The 18,282-nt window shown below is 42.8% G+C and overlaps 1 protein-coding gene across 5 annotated transcripts in view; it reads right to left on the minus strand.

Moving 5' to 3' along the window:
* Positions 1-17,185, minus strand: part of PKNOX1 (PBX/knotted 1 homeobox 1) — a 52,317-nt gene extending 35,132 nt beyond the window's left edge. For 2 of the 5 annotated variants that reach the window (XM_075431331.1, XM_075431338.1), the window contains exons 1-2: positions 17,090-17,185; positions 5,756-5,839 (exon numbers count right to left, since the gene is read on the minus strand). The gene's annotated coding sequence lies outside the window, so the exon portion shown is untranslated. The other 3 variants (XM_075431363.1, XM_075431352.1, XM_075431343.1) reach the window with 3 other exon arrangements.
* Between the last annotated feature and the right edge of the window lie 1,097 nt (positions 17,186-18,282).

Consider the following 18,282-nt stretch of genomic DNA (forward strand, 5'->3'; position numbering starts at 1 on the left):
ACAGTCTACAACCCACGAACCAAATGTAAAAAGCATTAAGCAATACCCTATTTGAGTATGAATCCCATATTCCGAAGTTAGGGCCTGAAATTACTTTTGGAAACCAAAGTCTCAAATCACTTCTGACATCAGGAATCTACCATCCAAGTTATTTAAGGCTCAACAGAGAATGGAACAGTATCTAACAACTTTTAAACAATTGGTCCTACATGATTATACAGTTTCAAAAGCGACCTAGGAATTCAGAAATCTCATTTTCATAGACATTTGGTAATTTGCGAAATACTAATTTTAACAGGATTTATAACACAAGTAAATTTATGTATGTTTTTCCCTCTAAGCATTAGCTGGAGTTTGGTGCCCCGATGAATTAAACATTTTGTAAAGTCAGACATCCAGCAATTAAAAAAAAAAAAAAAAAAGCATAGCACCGCCACCAGTTTATCCATCAAATTACTAATTTACATTTCATTTTCTTGTCAGATTAGCAGCCTGAAATCACATAATTCATTAAGCTATTGCCATTAAATATTACCATAGAACTCAATTTTCCTTGACACGTAGGAGCCCTAATGTTTAGCTACTATAAAAAATACTTCTACTAAAAAAGAAGACAGAACTCATGTCTTGAAAAAGATTACATCCAAGTATCAATTCAGATTTCTGCTCTCTTCCACTTATGCCAGTAAAGAAGAACTAAGTTTTAGAATTTTCACCAGTTTTAATCTGAAACCAAGCCTTTTTTCATTGTAATGTGTTCAATCACTACAAATTTTTCAGCTATTTTGAAATCTTTCCTTCACCATTGCATATTACTATAGTATATGACCATTTTGAAGAGCAATTTTTACCTTTCTGGATATGTTTCCCTACAGATTATAACAGTCTCAAGCAAATGCTTCATTTAGGAAACAGGAGAAATTTCAAGATTCCCTTCAGTTTCAGCACAGAGACAAACCTAATGCCTTACTTTGGGTCAAGTTCTGCTCAAACTGTGATTCCTAAGCATTACTGCAATTTAAAAACAAAACAAAACAAACCCCAGCTTTAAAGACCAGAAAAGTTCACCAGGATGACATAAGCGTGACTTCCTTTACAAACTATGTTACTGACTTTCAGTCACTCATGCTTAAATGAAACTGTTACTCTTTGGGAGTCTATGCCATTTTACGTACACAAAAGTATCTTGGGAGCCACTAATACGAGCAGAGCAGATCTTGGTTCTGGCACTGGGTCATGTGCTTGCAGAGCTGAACAAGTTTCTATCTGTAGACAACATGCACATATCATCTTAAGTCGCTGCTGGAATACCAGCTAAAAGGGATGCTACAGTTTGGGAACTTGCCCACTGTAGAAGAGCGGGTCTGAGACTGCCTAAGGAACATGAAGATGCACAAGTCCATGGGGCCTGATGAGATGCACCCGTGGGTCCTGAGGGAACTGGCAGACGAAGTTGCCAAACCACTCTCCACCATATTTGAAAGGTTGTGGTGGTCTGGGGGGGTCCCCACCGACTGGAGAAGGGGCAACACCACCCCCATTTATAAACAGGGGAAAAAAAGGAAGACCTGGGGAACTACAGGTCAGTCAGCCTCACCTCTGTGCCTGTCAAGGTAACGGAGCAGATCCTCCCCGAAACCATGCTAAGGCACTTGGATAACATGGAGGTGATTGGGGACAGCCAACACGTCTTCACCAAGGGCAAATCGAGCCTGACCAGATTGGTATCCTTCTATGACGGGGTCACAGCGTTGGGAGACAAAGGGTGGGCAACTGACATCATCTACCTGGATTTGTGCAAGGCATTCGACACTGTCCTGCATGATGTCCTTGTCTCTAAATTGGAAGGACATGGATTTGACAGATGGACCACTCATTGGATAAGGAACTGGCTTGATGGATGCACTCAAAGAGTTTCAGTCAATGCCTCAATGTCCAGGTGGAGACCAGTGACGAGTAGTGTGCCTCAGGGGTTGGTACTGGGGCCGGTGCTGCTTTGTCGGCGACATGGACAGTGGGACTGAGTGCACCCTCAGCAAGTCTGCCGATGACACCAAGCTGTATGATGTGGTTGATAGCTGGAGGGAAGGTATGCCATTCAGAGGAACCTGGACAGGCTGGAGAGGTGGGCCTTTATAAACCACATGAAGTTCAACAAGGCCAAGTGCAAGGTCCTACACATGGGTTGGGGTAATCCCAAACACAAGTACAGGCTGGGCTGAGAGTGGCTCGAGAGCAGCCCTGAAGAGAAGGACTTGGGGGTACCGGTGGATGAGAAGCTCAACATGAGCCAGCAATGTGCGCTTGCAGCCCAGAAAGCCAACCGTATCCTGGGCTGCATCAAGAGAAGCGTGGCCAGCAGGGCGACGGAGGGGATTCTGCCCCTTTACTCTGCTCTCGTGAGAACCCACCTGGAGTCCTGCGTCCAGTTCTGGAGCCCCCAACATAAGAAGGACGTGGATGTGTTGGAGCAGGTCCAGAGGAGGGCCACAAAGATGACCAGAGGGCTGGAGTACCTCTCCTACGAGGACAGGCTGAGGGAGTTGGGGCTGTTCAGCCTGGAGAAGTGCAGGCTCCGGGGAGACCTTAGAGCAGCCTGCCATTACCTGAAGGGGGCTTACAGGAAGGATGGAGAGGGGCTTTTCACAAGGGTGTGTAGTGATAGGACAAGGGGGGACGGCTCTAAACTAAAAGAGGGCAGATTTAGATTCGATATTAGGAAGAAATTCTTCACCATGAGGGTGGTGAAACACTGGAACAGGCTGCTCAGAGAAGCTGTGGCTGCCCCCTCCCTGGAAGTGTCCAAGGCCAGGTTGGATGGAGCTCTGAGCATCCTGGTCTAGTGGAAGATGTCACTGGTCATGGCAGGGGGGTTGGAACCAGTTGATCTTTAAGGTCCCTTCCAACCCAAACCATTCTATGAACTTCTACACTGAAGTATGTTTTTCTTAAGAATACAATTTACAGAGGAAAAGAGTAAAAACTGCATTCAGAGTTTTTTCTAATAGTTTTCATGAAAGTATTTTCTGGTTCTAGTTTGTCTGTCATTACAGAACATCAGTATCTCTTTGAAACGCAACAAATATTACCCATATCTCCACCAAAATTAAAAAAAAAAAAAGAAAGGGGAATGACACGAACGCATTCACTGACAGAAGTACTTCAGATTTTTAAAAAATTTTATAGTCATTAATCATTTAGTGTTAAACTTCCATCAGCGTTTGCCACAATAGCAAAATGACTTTAAGGGGACATATTCTAAAACATCAGCCCTGTAAGCATTTGCCTTACGTTTAAATATTTATTTTCTTTCAAAAATGGTAGCTTACAAGCGAGGCATTAGTGTCTTTCTGTATGTATAGAGTGAAAGGGCACATACAAAACATTGCTTTTCTTCCTTCTCAAAAGGCAGACGTTTAATTTCTGACTGTGCTATTCAAAGCACAGACCAGACAACCCTGAAAATGAAAGCAGAACAGTTGAAGAGATCAACAAAGCAAGAGTAAACACTATTCAGTGACTGTTTTAGAAGCTGAAGAAGTTCCTCACAAAATGCTGTTAAAGAAATTGTTTGGCTGTGGTAGAAGAATAAGTTCTTAGTCAGAAAGGAGGAAAGAAGAAGAGGTAAAACAGTCGCAGAAGAGGAAGAATGTCTTAGAGTTAAGTAAGGATGTGAAATCACGTTAGTGACACAATGAACAACATGCGGACGGAAACAACAAAGATAACACATGTAAACTGGTGAATACAATAGGACATGGCAAGAATTTCTGGAGAATCAGACAAGCTGGACCAACCCTTCCTTCCAGATTTTCATAAGGAAGAGACCTTCCACGTCTGGAATGTCCCTCAAGCCACACGAAGGGAGAAAGAGGTGCACAACTTTGAGCTAGATCCATAGATTATTTCATCAAGGACTTCTGCCCTATTCTCTCTCAGGGGAATGGCTGGAAAGAGCTCTACATGGGTATATCCTCTATTTCCCGTAAGAGCTTCCCCTCTGACTTTCAATTACAGTAGAAGAAGATTAAGCTATTAGGCAAGATAGCAACTGATGAGATTTAGTGAAGACAACTACTGCAAATCAAGAAGAACAAATTAAGCTAATCACACACTTAATTTGAGGCAATTAACTGAAGAATTACTTTGGTTCACTAAAGAGAAACAACTTCTCATTACCCAGTAGTGGTAAGAAACAAACTATGTTAAACTTTAAGAAAAATAACTGAAAAGGTATTTACACATTTGGCTTTTATAACCTAATTTAGGATACAGCATCCAGTTCTATTTAGCAGATACACAGCCTAAGCAGATGTTCATTCTGCAAACGACGATGCTAGACGAAGCTGGTATCGCTCCCAGATGTTTATCACTGCCACCCTGCCAGAGCTAATTACTTCCACAGCTCTACCACTGAGCCCACAGAACATGTGAATAATTTCTGATCCTTTTTACATTAAGTCAGCTAGGCTAGTTCAACTCGCTGTTAAAGGTGGCTATGATGTAAAGCAGCTGACTTTGTCTGAAGCACATTGCTATGCACTCATACAACCCCTGCTCTTGGCTGACCTATTAGTGTGGTAATTTCTGGCTCATGTGTGGCGATTATCAACTCACAGCAGGACCATCCTCAACCAGCACAGCGATACCCAGTATTGTATGGCCCAACGTATCTGAAGTAGGCCTAAGAACACATGACTTCTGGACAACTTAGCTTTGAAAATGTCAATTATTCTTTGTTAAAGAAATTGACAGTAGAAGGAAAACTGTGCATTTGTGTTATACTCAAAGAGTTACAAATACTAAAAAAAAAAATAACCCAAGGCTGAGAGAGTCAGCCAGTCTGCTTCACGCAGAACGGAATTAACTCTCGTTCTATTTATTTTGAAAACTAAGTGTAAGGAAAACCCAAGGAAATGTTTAAGGACATGTAAACTGGAAGCTGATGCATGAACTGCAATCAGAAACTCCATTGACATCTGTGGCGAAAGGGAATTCATAAAAGCATTGACTTCTGCAAAACAAAGTGAAAGGAAAAAAATTGAAGCCTTTAACAAAAATAAGTACGAAGCTAAAACACAAAGTAGAAAGGAAGCTAAATTAAGAGCAGTAATCATAATTAGAAATGTGGAGACTTTGTGGAAGTTAAGAAGTATCTAAGAGATTAAAGGTGACCTGAAGCATGTATACAAAGTGATCATTTAACATACATCACTCCTCACTTGCTGTACTTAGTCCTTCATAATTAAGAGCAAAGGGACCACCCAGTAACACTAACATAAGGTGCAAGTAAGCTGTTGCAGTTCAGTAATATCATTTTTAACATATACAAGCTACAACAGATGTTTGAGAGAGATATAAATAGTTATGCTTCAGGGTATAAGCTAACCACTAACTGTCTTAGGGCTGTGAAGAAACTACCCAACAGACTTGTTAACAAGTAATCATTTCTTCTCATTTTCCCCTATACACGTTCCTCTGAAGTCCTTCAGAGAGAAATGGACGATTGGCAGAGTCAGCATGGCTATTTGTTCACTCTTCTTTAACTTCAGTCCTGGTACTTGCTCTACAACAAAGAGCCTTATATTCACACACGAAGTTAAAAAGAAACCAAAATCAAAACAGCAAGCCTGTTTGACAAATGAAAAGCATCTAGAATGGCTTCACTTTTCAACAAAGTACATAACGATATTTGCCTCCAGGGCACACTGCTTTCTAATGCAGATAAAATATTAGCCACGAGAAAGCTGCTCACCCCTTTCCTTCAATGGGTTGAAGAAGACATTATTCTGTTCCAGCAGAGTGAATCCCACTGATGTACAATGTAGAGGACAGAAACCTAAAAACCAACAGAGAAATGTTCAGAAGGAGACAACAATATAGAACATACTTTCTGAGACAACACGATTAAAGAAAATATTTCAGTTTATATGTGGTTCCTTCCCCAAGTTTATTTACACTGACAGGATTTTTTTTGCATGTTTTGCAAAATTTATTTGCATTTTTGATGCTCTGTAATCAAACCTACTGTCCCATGCTATTATTTGAACTTTCCTCCATCTTATTCCATTTATTCTCCATATTTATCTTTGTCTTTTCTGACACCTCTAACAGAAGGCTACATTTGGACTGCTAACTCACTTGCTGTTCAACCTTCATATTTTACTCCCTGGCTCAGTGTCTGTCTGCTTAGACTAGACAAGACACATCCCAAAAATAAAACTATGAAATGCAATTACAAATAACTCATCAGTGCTGTAAAAATTTAGCACGAAACTAAGAAAGGTGAAATACTTTTTTTTTTAATTTAAATCTCCTTCATAATCATGCTTTGATTTTACCACACAATGTATTCTAATGATGGCTATGATCAATATACGATAAAAACTAACAAACTATAGGAAGGGGCGCGAGCCATTATTAGGATCATGTGTTCTGTAAAGACAGGTTCTGCTACAGGATTACTCAGCAATTTTAAAAAGCTTTCCAAAAATTACCACTTAAAATTAATCATATTTAATTTAATATCACCTGTTTGATATATTAAAGCTAATTTTAAAGAGTAGTAATGATTGTGAAATCAAAGTAGCAGAGACTGCGAAAATGTATTTAGAAAACACAATTGCTGAAAAGCATTAAATAAAGGCTGCAAAACTAAGTCAGGGGAAGTTCCAGACACTAACTTTGTACAAAGGCCATCTGCAATGATATGACAGCTAAAACACACAGCTGAGATCTTGGATGAGGTTATCTCTGCTTCTCACCCAGACAAAAGTTCCTGTGTTCCCAGCTTTGCCAGCCACATAAGAACTGGAATGAAAGTAACTCCAATATTTCTGAAAGTGAGATTAAGTTGATATTTGAACCAAATAATTTATATATAATAATTAATATACTAAGAACCAAAATTTGTCCACGCTAGTGTAGAAGGAATGTTTTTCAGACAAGTTCACAGAAAACCAAAATGGTAAGGGCCACTCAATATAGATGCCATCTCTGGTTCACGAAACATAGCTCTAAAAGAGCAGGGACCATACTCGGAGGAGTTGTAAGGCGGTATAAGCCTTGGTCATCGGTTAGAGATGAAATACTGAGCTTGAAGGAGTTTCAGTCCAGACTGGTACACCTGGTCTTGAAGCCTCAGGGGGCAGATGACACATTAGAAGTTCTTACCACTTTCTCTTCAACTGTCAAAGACCTATGTCCCCAAAGAACAGACCTCTCTCATTTTTGTAACTTCCTAATTCCTTTCTGAGAAGACAGTGTACCCTCTTCTTCCCTTCTTTGCACACTATTTACCTTCTATAATTTTGATACTTTTTTTCACCCACCTCAACTTACTTGGCTATTTTCAAATAGAGGATTTCTCACTATTCATAGCATCTTCTGAATGTAGGTCACTGCCAGATAAATTGGAATTATCTACTCCTTGTCTCTGCTCAGACCTAAAGAAGGACTGCTTCACCATTGCAAAGCTGACAAACCTGCTCCCTTCACTCAGAAACAACTGCAGCAAAGGTGCCACTGCTGCCAGATCCGGTCACTCAAAAATATTTCATGTATGAAGAAGAAAGTAGCCCTTGCCTACAAAGCCTTCTGTTGAAACTCTGGAAACAGGCAATTTTCTAGACAGTGTTTGAGATATCGAGGGCAGAAAGAAGGAGGTACTGAAGAAATGCAGGCCCAGGTGAAAGATGCTGCGGAGGAAAAGGTTTGGCTGAGAAGGAGTCAGAGGACACTGCAGTCATATTGCCCTCTTCGAAGAGATACCCGACAGCAATTAAAGGTAGGTTCTGCCCTAAAACACATCAGACAAGAAAATAAGAGAGATACAAGCTTGCACATTGCAGTGGGGGCAAGAACAGGGAGTAGATACACCTGTTAAAGGATGGAGACAACACCAAGGCACTGTGGAGCCTAAGCTTGGAATTGCTATTGCCAGTTTATTTTTTCCTATCATTCCTCTTGCAGACAAGCTTTAACGTCATGTTATCATAATAATGAAGATATTTAACTATGAAATTAAAACCAAGGGCAACTTGCTTTGTCGCTTAAAAAACGCACCACAATTGAAGTTTTTACTACAAAGCAAAAATATGACCTTGTTCATTCAAGCACAGAAATGAAGACCTGTGCACACATTCACATATACAAATATTAGCAGACATTAAGATCAAGATAGATTTATATTCTTGTAGATTCAAACAGCGATAACAATGAAGCAATATATAGAGTATATAAGGCACCCTGTCATCAGGGATTCATCCTACCTCTGCTGAAGTGGTTATCTGTCTCCACCAACCTGCCTACAAAGAGACGTTCAGTAGCATTTAGACAAACAAATCAATATGAAGTTGATGCATCCAAGTTTATTAAAACTGTGCTCAACGACAACGTAGTCCTCCTCATTCAACAGCAAGGTGGCTTCCTTTTCCTCTATCCTATGTACTGACAAAGTACAGTCATTATTTAGAGATGCTGTTCCTGTTCAGGAACACAGTATCAGCCACAAGGAGTTGCACTACACAGGTACAGCTAAACAGTTTTTACATAACAGCTATGCTGCCAGTTTCCCTGGGACACAAGCCCTAAAAAGCCACAAAACCAATTCTCAGCTGCAGTAAAATGAGATTCACTTTGTGTCACTTTTTTCCCTTTATTGTTTAGTGGTGCAGTAAAGTTATTTATATATTAATCTTGATGAATATGAGATTACATTAAAAAACCAAATACCTATTATACTTCAGGAAATTGAAAATTAACGATAAATTAAAATCCAGCACTAAAGTTAAATTTCCTCAGAAATACACTACAGGCTATCATCAACTTTTCTTTGCCTGTAGGATTTTGAACATATATACTATGTCACACTGACTTTGCTCAGCAAGACCTCTCCAATGCTATATACACCGCTCTGCTGTCCCATTGATCTTTCATAGCATCCTCATTTCATATCATCCCATTTCAGAACTTCACAAACCATTCTAAGTATTTATATCACAGACTATCTTCCAAGCATCACCACACAATGTCACACAGCATGACAAACAACAAACCATCTCGTGAAAAGATTTGCGTGCCTTTAGCAACTTGCTTTTTGTGTAAACTCTGCTTTCGGTATTTTAAAGGAATTCTGGAAATTCTCCTATCTGCAGGTACCAAATACGAAAAAAAGAATTATAAAAAATGTGCCACTTTACAAGCCAAAATTGCATATGCAGTAACTGATAAAATTTATATTACAGATGCATATATTTCTCAAAGCACAACAATAAAAGCAGAACTAAGGGCATCTGGGTCTTTTGAAGAACTTCAGCTCCTTCATGCTGCATAAATCCTTTGTGTTTACACCAACATATTTCTTGGGAAGCATGCACAACCATGGTTCATGGTCATGTAATCGCCAATTCACCACAGCGCTTCTTAACGACGACGAAGAGAAAGATGAGAAATTCTATCCAATCTAGTCATAAAATAATGTCACCTCAGTATGCTTAGGTATCGTGCCTCCAGGGAGTTCTTGGCATTGAAGAAGGAAATCCTTAGGTTACTCTTCTACCTTCCGCAAAATGAAAACCTCATACTTCTAACTATTAAAAGATTCTCAAGTTCAAGAAACTTCCTGCATCATCTCAGTTTCTCCTACCCATTTCACATCATAATTTGACCCTGCTTTATTGGCTCCATAAAGTAATAGTAAGGAATTAAGGGGACTCAACACAAATTTTGGTAAAACAACTTGCTAGAAAGGAAACCTCCTTCCTTTAATTGCTCCAAGACTCCCAAGGCATTAGGGTGTGAGGGAGCAAAAATATCTCCCATTACTCCCTCATTCATCCCCAATATTCACATAGAACATACAGATTCCTTCAGGGTTTTGTTTTTTTTTCCCCTGTATTGTTAACACTGCAAACTGAAGGACTTTACAGTTCTTGCTTGTGAATACTACCATACACATCATGATTCCTCACACATATCTACTTGTCACAGGACAGAGAAGGACTTTTTCCTCCTCAGTACTTACCCAATGTGCTATCATCATAATGTTTTGGACCAAAAATCAAGAAGATAGTGTAGCTTCTGCCTTGCTGCTATTGTGCTAAGAGTACTGCATTAGAAAGACTACCAAAAACCACACACACACCAGAGGGTGTGTATCAGCAGTTCCACAGCTGGAACTGATTCTAGCACAACTTTCCTACTTAATGATACTTAATTACTTTTTTCAAACACAATTTCATTAAAAAAACCCAAAAAAAACAAAAAAGCAGAACTCCACATTCCACATTTCCCCATCATTCTTCACATGGATAAACAACAGGTTTGCGTATGTGCTAGACACAATTCCATTCCTTTGCCACTGAAGTGTCTGGAACTGCCACACAAGCGTGCGGTGAATCTCCTTACTTCTGGAGACACTCATTCTACCATATCCTTCCAGGTGAATTAAGCCAAAGCAATGGGAAATCCTATTTTAATCTTGATTTGTATCATCACCTAATAAACTATGACTGAAATTAATCTTGTTTTGTGTTTATACTTTGCGGTTTCATAAAGAAGACACAGAATAACCACCAAACTCACTACACCTTTATTGTTATTGAATACATCACAAAGTTAGCAAGCAGTTTATGTAACCATATGTAACTTTTCCAGCATTTTTACTACAAAACCATACAAGTTTCTAATGATTCTTTCTATGAAAGACTGAATTCAAAATGCTACTGAAGTACACTTATAGGATGAAGAAGAGTGTTTACTTAATAAATGACTGCATTTAAAATAGACTTAAGATGTTGAATGCATAAGAAAATCCCCCCTGCTCATTTTTGACATTTAAACACTTGATTCAAAATTAAGATGTTCCCTTGTCAGTTATTTCATTTTTATGTCCTTTATGATTTAAGAAATGAGCCTGTCAATGAACCAAGCATCAACTTGGACTAGCTGAATAAACCAACGTGACACAAAATCCTGGTCCTGTAACTCTCCATCAAATCTGGTTCTAATAGTCAGTAACTTTCACAGAATCTTCCCTCTTTTGACTCTGCCATTTGGTCAAACATGAACAATTTTGTTTTGCTGCTAAGTGTAGGCCCTAAAATCAACTGTCACAATGGTGATCAAGTAAAAATTCTTCCTTTCCTGCTCTACTTTGTCCACAACTCTCTAGTAATGGTGAACCAGGAGCAATCAGTTCAAGTAGTTTTCGCAATGAAGACGCGCTGCGTTCTAGTCTCTTCTGCTCCTGCTACCAACGTTCTCCATGCCCCCTTATTTTCCTGTCCGTGTTCTTTCTGCTCTTCAGCCTCATACTACCCTTCCACACCAACACACAGTTTGTCCTCTTCTGCACCTCTTGTCCTCTCTCGTTTCCTCCATTTCTGACCATTTGTCATTTTGCCAGTAACAACCTCTCCAGGTTCTTGGGCCTACTGCACTTCCACCAAGCTTCTATCTCTGTTCCCCACCCCACCCTGAACACTGGTCTTCAGCCCTCCACGAGTGCAACTGCTGCCTAAGCATTCTGGGGTTGGAGAAGAAGCACAGATAAAGAAAGACTATTCAGGACTAAACTTACCCATCACCTACTGCTGTGGGGTGCCTCACGCTTAACTACTTGGTCCAGATGATGACTGCACAGTCAGGTGACATGCAAGGACCAAAGGACAGGAATATGTTTGTGGTACATGGAATATTCAGATAGTTTAGTTAATAAATATTTGCTGAATAACATGCATGAATCAGTTTTGAAGAGTTTATGATTTGTTGAAGTTTCTTGAGGAACAGCCATACGCTCCATGTGAATGTTTACACTCTCTTCCCCTCTCTCCTCTGCAATGCTAAATTCCAGAACCGAAGTGCTGATATGATCTTCAATAAGCCAAACAAGCATTTCCCCCCCACTCCCTTTAAATTAACATATTTACTTTCCCTTAAAGTCATTTTCAAAATGCTGAGTCATTTAACTTCAGGTTTCCATAATAACTCTGCTCAAAGACAGTCATACTGAAACTTGCCTTGATGAGTAAGAAATAAGCTACTGAAAACAACATCTCAAAATAAAAAAACCCCAGGTAACCTTACTCCTGGCATTGCTACTATCATGGCCTAGAACACACACAAATGGGCTAGAACACATAGTTAAGTGACCATACACTGACCTGGAAGTTCCAAGTTCCTTTGCTATAAAACATACAACATAGCATACCCATTTTTGTTTCCACATTCTTTAGGCATGTTAAACATGTATAATGCTCCAATTTTTCTTTCATAATCACCTGTTTCCTTTGAATATAAAAGACCTGGATTTTATTTTTCAGTAATAAGTATGATAATATCCTTTTCCCTTTTTTTTGTTTGCAATGTAAGTTGAAAAAAGCTAAGCAGGATGTATAGTATAGCCACATTTCCTAGCATCCTCTGTCCTCAAGAAAAAAAACGCAGGCAATTCCAAAAGCTCTCACACAAAATATAAATTGGAATCGGTGGTTTAAAAAATATGGATCCCTCTTTTAGTACACCAGCAGTAAACTACCATATTCTACTTTTTTGCCTGAATTTACTGTCAGAAGACCCATAGGTAAGGCTATGGGCAGGCTAAGGGACCGTACCTAATTATAACAGTCAGTTAGCTCTCATTTTCAAAAATCACCTTTTGACTGTCTAAGTACTTAAACGGCCTTCCTGTTCAACAGCAAATAGCTCTTTTAAACACAAATGTAGAAAAAAAATGAGAACACCATAGCCTGGAATAGTTGCTATATTAAAAACAAGCAAGCACGTTCATATGAAGCATGATAAGCAAGCAGCAATGACAAGCAGACCTAAGTTCTATTTCCACTTCTATGACCAACATCCTTTTTGTCCTTCAGTAACATACACAACTTGCTATCTCCACTCTGCTGGCAGGGAAACCATGTTCCTGCCCTTTACCAACTCCATGAAAGCATGTCAGTGCTCCATTAACAGCTAAGATCGGTATTTCCAGATTCTTGGTGTCGTCATTTTATTTTCTACCCCACTCCTAGTTCCACTTGATGATACCTGTGTTCCGCAGTTACAACATGAAACAATCACCTTGAACAAAGTGAAGAATCTGCTACCAAACGCGAACACTTCAGCATTCAGTTATCTTAGGGAGAGCAACAATGGTCTGGGTAAAATACTTTGGTAACATCTGGCAGCAAGTAAGCAAAGGAAAGAACTCTGTCAGCAGCTTTTTTCCTTGCTCTTGGAATCCTCTTGCTTAGAAGAGCAGTTAGTTGTTTTACATTTTGTACAGCATTGAGCTGTGGTAAAATAACCCCCCCCAGAGACTTATCATTTGTAAACCTGCAGACTCTTTTAACAAGTGAGACTGAAGCAACCAGCTGCTCCAAGAGAGAAGTAACATTTGTGGAATTTTAAATTTCACACACACAAAAAAATTCAGTCCTACTTACACCGAAATAAAAATATTAATCTGCTTTATTGTAAGCTTTCACATGTGTGCCAGTTTTGCAGAGGTAACATTTGGCTCCCAGGCCACTACACAATATTCTGAAACACAATTTGGACTACATCTCCCTTCATTCAGGACATTAATAGAGCCATTAGAACAAGCAGTTCCGCTATCACAGCACTGGTTCTGAGGATCATTCACCCTTGGCCGTTAGTACAGGGCTTAATAACAGCAAAAGAGTTATTCTCTTCCAGGAAATGGAATTGCTTCTAAACACTTCTAAACCTGCTGTGGTAGCAATCAGAATTATTATGACTTTATTACAGCACTGCATTTACAGTACAGGGAAATGTATGAGAAAAACAGTCAGAAAACAAAATTCTGAAAGTACAGATTCTGGAAGACATACCCATTTTAGAAGACTGAAGTATTTAGAATGGACAGGTATATTTCGTTCATTCTAAACTCCTTTCAGTTGCACTAATGCAAGACCGCAAGGACCTAGTGTTGTTATTTCTATATTCAAAAGATAATCTGAATCTTTAAAATTGTATCTACATTAAGAAAGAATATAAAGCAAGGCTCTAAGTTATTTAATAGCAGCCTAACTTTTTACATGCCAAAGTGACATTTCCAAATACAAAGTAAAACCACAACCAACTGTAACAACTACACACACAAAATTTGAATAATTCACAGTTTTCCTATCAGCACACAGGAAATGGTAACAAGATAAATTCCAGTCTACCAAAGCACTTTAACTACATGATAATAAGACCCATTTCAGATATGAGACAGGCATTAGCATACAATTTATGTGGAGAAGGACACACAGGCACAGATAAAAAAAAATGCATGCCGCAAAATCACTCAGGAGATCAATGAGAATGAATAGTATCAGTCTTCAAAGTTTGCGTGCAGCTCAGTAGGCTCTGAGCTACCTATCTTCACCCTGCGCATGAAGTAAATGGAGCTGCGCTTTTCACCACTTAATTGAAACTTATGTTAGGAAAACACAGTGAAACCTACACTGACGTTTTCCTGTTGATACGTCAATCAATCATAAGATTACAAGAAAATATGTAAAGCAGTAATAGGTAACAGTGAAAATACACTACACACTTCACAAAAAAAAATTCAGAACATACATTCAAAAAAAAAAAAAAATCAGAATTACTTGTTTTGGATAGATTAAAAACAACAGCATACCAAGAAGTGCGAAACTCTTCCTTCAGACTGAATAAATGTGAGATCTCTTGGGTTTTTTTCCTCCCAAGTTTTTTAAAACTTAAATGTAATGATGACATATGGCTACACACAGACTCGGAAAAGGATAATTCTGCAATTTTATTTTACAGAGCTACTTGGAAAATGCACTCAAAATGGATCTGCTGTTGCTTGATACTCTAGCAATGACAACGTCTGGAAATGCGTAGAAGGATTTCTGACACAATCACAACTATTTGTTTCCTGGTCACTATAAGACATAAAACGTGTACACGCAACTAACAGGGACTAACCCGGGCTCATTATTAAACAAGACTTCAACACTTACCAGCTACAGAAGCTACACCACTTTTAACTACACATATACAACTACAGGGATATAACCCCATAGCACAGGCAGACCACAAACAGTTTACACCCCACAGAGGAAAGGGAACAACCTGTAAATGTATTTACAGCACAGAGAATAGCAAGGTGCATAAATCTCTTAAGCTATAGTTGTTACAATTCCCCCAATCAAACAGTCTACACTGGTGAAACTTTGTGCAGAGTGTGCTCTAGAATAAAATTATGAACGGTATTATAAGCTAACTATATGTGCATGTTTTTATAAAGACTAAGAAAGAGCAATTTAGCTTTGTAAAAAAACAATTAGATGAGACATTTAGCATACATTGAAAGTGATCTACAACCTCCCGCTGCCCTCCATAGGGTGCTGGCTCAAGTATTTTCCAGCATCCACAGACCAGAACATGCTGTCCATGCTTGCTGTTCTTGTGATCTATTTAACGGCATGCACACATCCTATTCCGAATAGGGTGCAAGGACAAAGCTGGTTCTTGCCCAAACAGTTCTTAACTGCATGTGACCGAAAAAAGAAAATTCACTGCAGAGCATAAAAATTCACTTATAAGGGTATCGTGCCAGTCGCATTCTCCCTCCCAAAACCATACTGGTCATTTACTTTGATGTAATTGACAAAAAGGGGTGACAAACTACAGTGGCAAGTTAAAAAAAAAATAAAATACTGTGACTGCGTATCTAAAATTAGATTTTATGTTCCTACTTAGGACGACAGAAAATATTTAAGAAATAATAAAAAAAAAGAGATCGTGGTAAGCTATACAGAGGGGGGGGGGGGTATCGCACGGATGCGTCAACTACTTCTATTTTCAACCGAGGGACTCCGGGCCATACAGCTGGCATTGGGGCAGGAGGGAACGCTACGGACCGCTCTCCGGAGACCGGGGACAGGAGGCTAACGGAGGCAGCGTCTGAGGGCAAAACCCGCGCTTGATTTATTATTGTTTACACACATCGTAAGCGGGGCCTCTGGCCAACGTCAAGTTTCAGCTCTTAATTGCGGCTGTGTAAACACCCGGGAAGCCCCGGCCTGGGTGTCAAGGAGGCTCTGCTCGTAACCCAGCCCGGAGACAAGGAGGTCACACCAAAAATTGAAAAAAAAGAAGAAAAAAAAGGAGGAAGAACCCCAGCTCACGGCAGCACGGGGCGCACCGCCCCGAGTGCCGGCCGCTAACACGATCTGCTTTCTATGAATAACCGGGGAGGCGGCGGGGGGGGGGTGCCGTGCCGTCACCGAAGCGGCACCAGGGCCGGGTCGCAGGGGGGGGGGGTGGGGGAGCGGGGTGCCCGGGTCACCCCGCGGCGCCGGCTCGAGGTTGGGGGGGGGGGAGCTACGCGGGGCCAACAGCCGCCGGCAGACCCCTTCCTCCCCCGCGGGGCCGGGGCAGGTGCGGACGGGGCGGCAGCTGCCGCGGCGGTTTGATCGCCCGCCACAGGCGAAGGCTCCCCGGGCTGGGTTGGGCTGGGCCGGGTCGGCGGGGCCTGGCACGGCCGTGAGGGGAGGAGGACCCCGGAGAGGCCCCCCCCCCCCCCTCCCCCCCGCCCAAAGGAGCGCCTGCCAACACGGCGCTGGCCCTTTAAGTGTCACGTCGCCTCCCCCCTCCCCCTCCTCCTCGCGCCGCCGCGTCCCCTCAGCGCGGCGCCGAGCAGCGGCCCGCGCTCCCTCCCGCGCCCCGTCTCCCCGCGCGCGCGCCCGGCGCCTGCGCGCCCCCGCCGGCGCGCGCCCGCAAGAGACAACGGTTACACGGCGGCCGTTCCAGAATTTTCCTCGCTCCCCCCCCCCCCCTCCCCCCACACCCCACCCCGCGCCTGCCCGCCACCGCCCCTAACCCCCCCCTCCCCCCTCCGTCGCCCGCCTCTGGGCGAGTTGCGGAGCGCGGGTGCCCCCTCCCCGCTGTTCCGCGTGCCGGGCTCGCCCCCCCGGCGTCTCCTTCCCCAACCGCCCTCCCCCGGTCTGGTGGTGCGCCTGGGCCCGGCCGGCGGCGGCGGCGGCGGGCGCGCCGTGATGGATGGCTGGCTGGCTGGCTGGGAGCGGGTTTGAGTGACAGCGCTTACCTGGGTGCCAATCTTCGTCACACTGACAAGCGGCTGCAGCAATCGGGACCCGCACCGCCGCGACACGCGTCACCGCGCACACACGCACCCGGCCAATCGCCGGCCGCGCCGCTCGAGACGACACCACGCCGCGCATCACGCCTCATCAATATTCACCGAGGGGGGCGGGGCACGCGCCGGCGTAGGGAGGTGGCGCCGGGACGCCCCGCCCCGCCGCTGTGGCGGCGGGGCGGGGCGTCCCGGCGCCACCTCCCTACGCCGGCGCCTCCCGGCTCGCGCTCATGAATATGGACGAAGGGGGCGGAGAAGCCGGAGCGGGCCCGGCCACGCCTTTCCCCTGGGTCGGAGGGGTGGGGTAGGTGAAACCACCTCCTCGGGGAGGGGGGGGGGAAGAGGGAGCTACCAAGTGGCTCCGCCACAGGGGGCGATTGCGGCAGCCGCCTCTCCTCAGGCAGGGCCTGACGCCATTCGGTTGGGTCAGTGAGGTGATCTCTCGCCTCCGCCTCGCTCCTCATTCCTAACACGGCTGAAACAGTAGCAAGCCTCCCAGGTTGTTATTTCTATAATATCCTGGGCCCGGCCTCGTTAAGAAAACCTGGCTAACAGACTGGCAATGGGAACGGCAATTTAAACGTTCCTGCGAGCCGGGTCTGCCCTCAGCCCTGTGCGCAAGGCCCCGCTCAGCCAGCCCAGCTGCTCTCCTCAGGAATCTGCCACCATTTGTGCGCTAACAAAACCCTCGTTTCATCCTCTCGCTAGGCCGCTCGGAGCCTTTACGGGACTTCGAGCCGTTTTTTCCCCCCGTACAGTCAGAACCAGGTGGACGTCGGGCTTGTGAACGGAGAAGGAGCTTGCACGCTTAGCAGAGAGAGTGGGAAAGAAAATGAATTGCGCCCATCCAGAGGGCTCAGATGTGTGAATCAGGTCTCAAAGTTCATTTGCGTGACTTAAATAAACAAGATTTAAAAAAAAAATAAAAAATACAACTCTCAGCTTGTCTTACTCACGAGAGCCTCCTCCTCTACGGCTGCTCTCGCGCTGTGTAACAGCACCTCTAACAGAGCTCCTGTGGCCAGGCCGGCTGCTTCTACCACAAGTTTCATCTCATTATCCCTGACACATTCATTAGTGACACATTCACTAAACAGTGCTTAAAATTAACCGGTTCCCATGCCCAGACCTGCCTCTTCTTC

This window comes from Opisthocomus hoazin, chromosome 1, assembly GCF_030867145.1.
Source record: "Opisthocomus hoazin isolate bOpiHoa1 chromosome 1, bOpiHoa1.hap1, whole genome shotgun sequence".
Classification (NCBI taxonomy): domain Eukaryota; kingdom Metazoa; phylum Chordata; class Aves; order Opisthocomiformes; family Opisthocomidae; genus Opisthocomus; species Opisthocomus hoazin.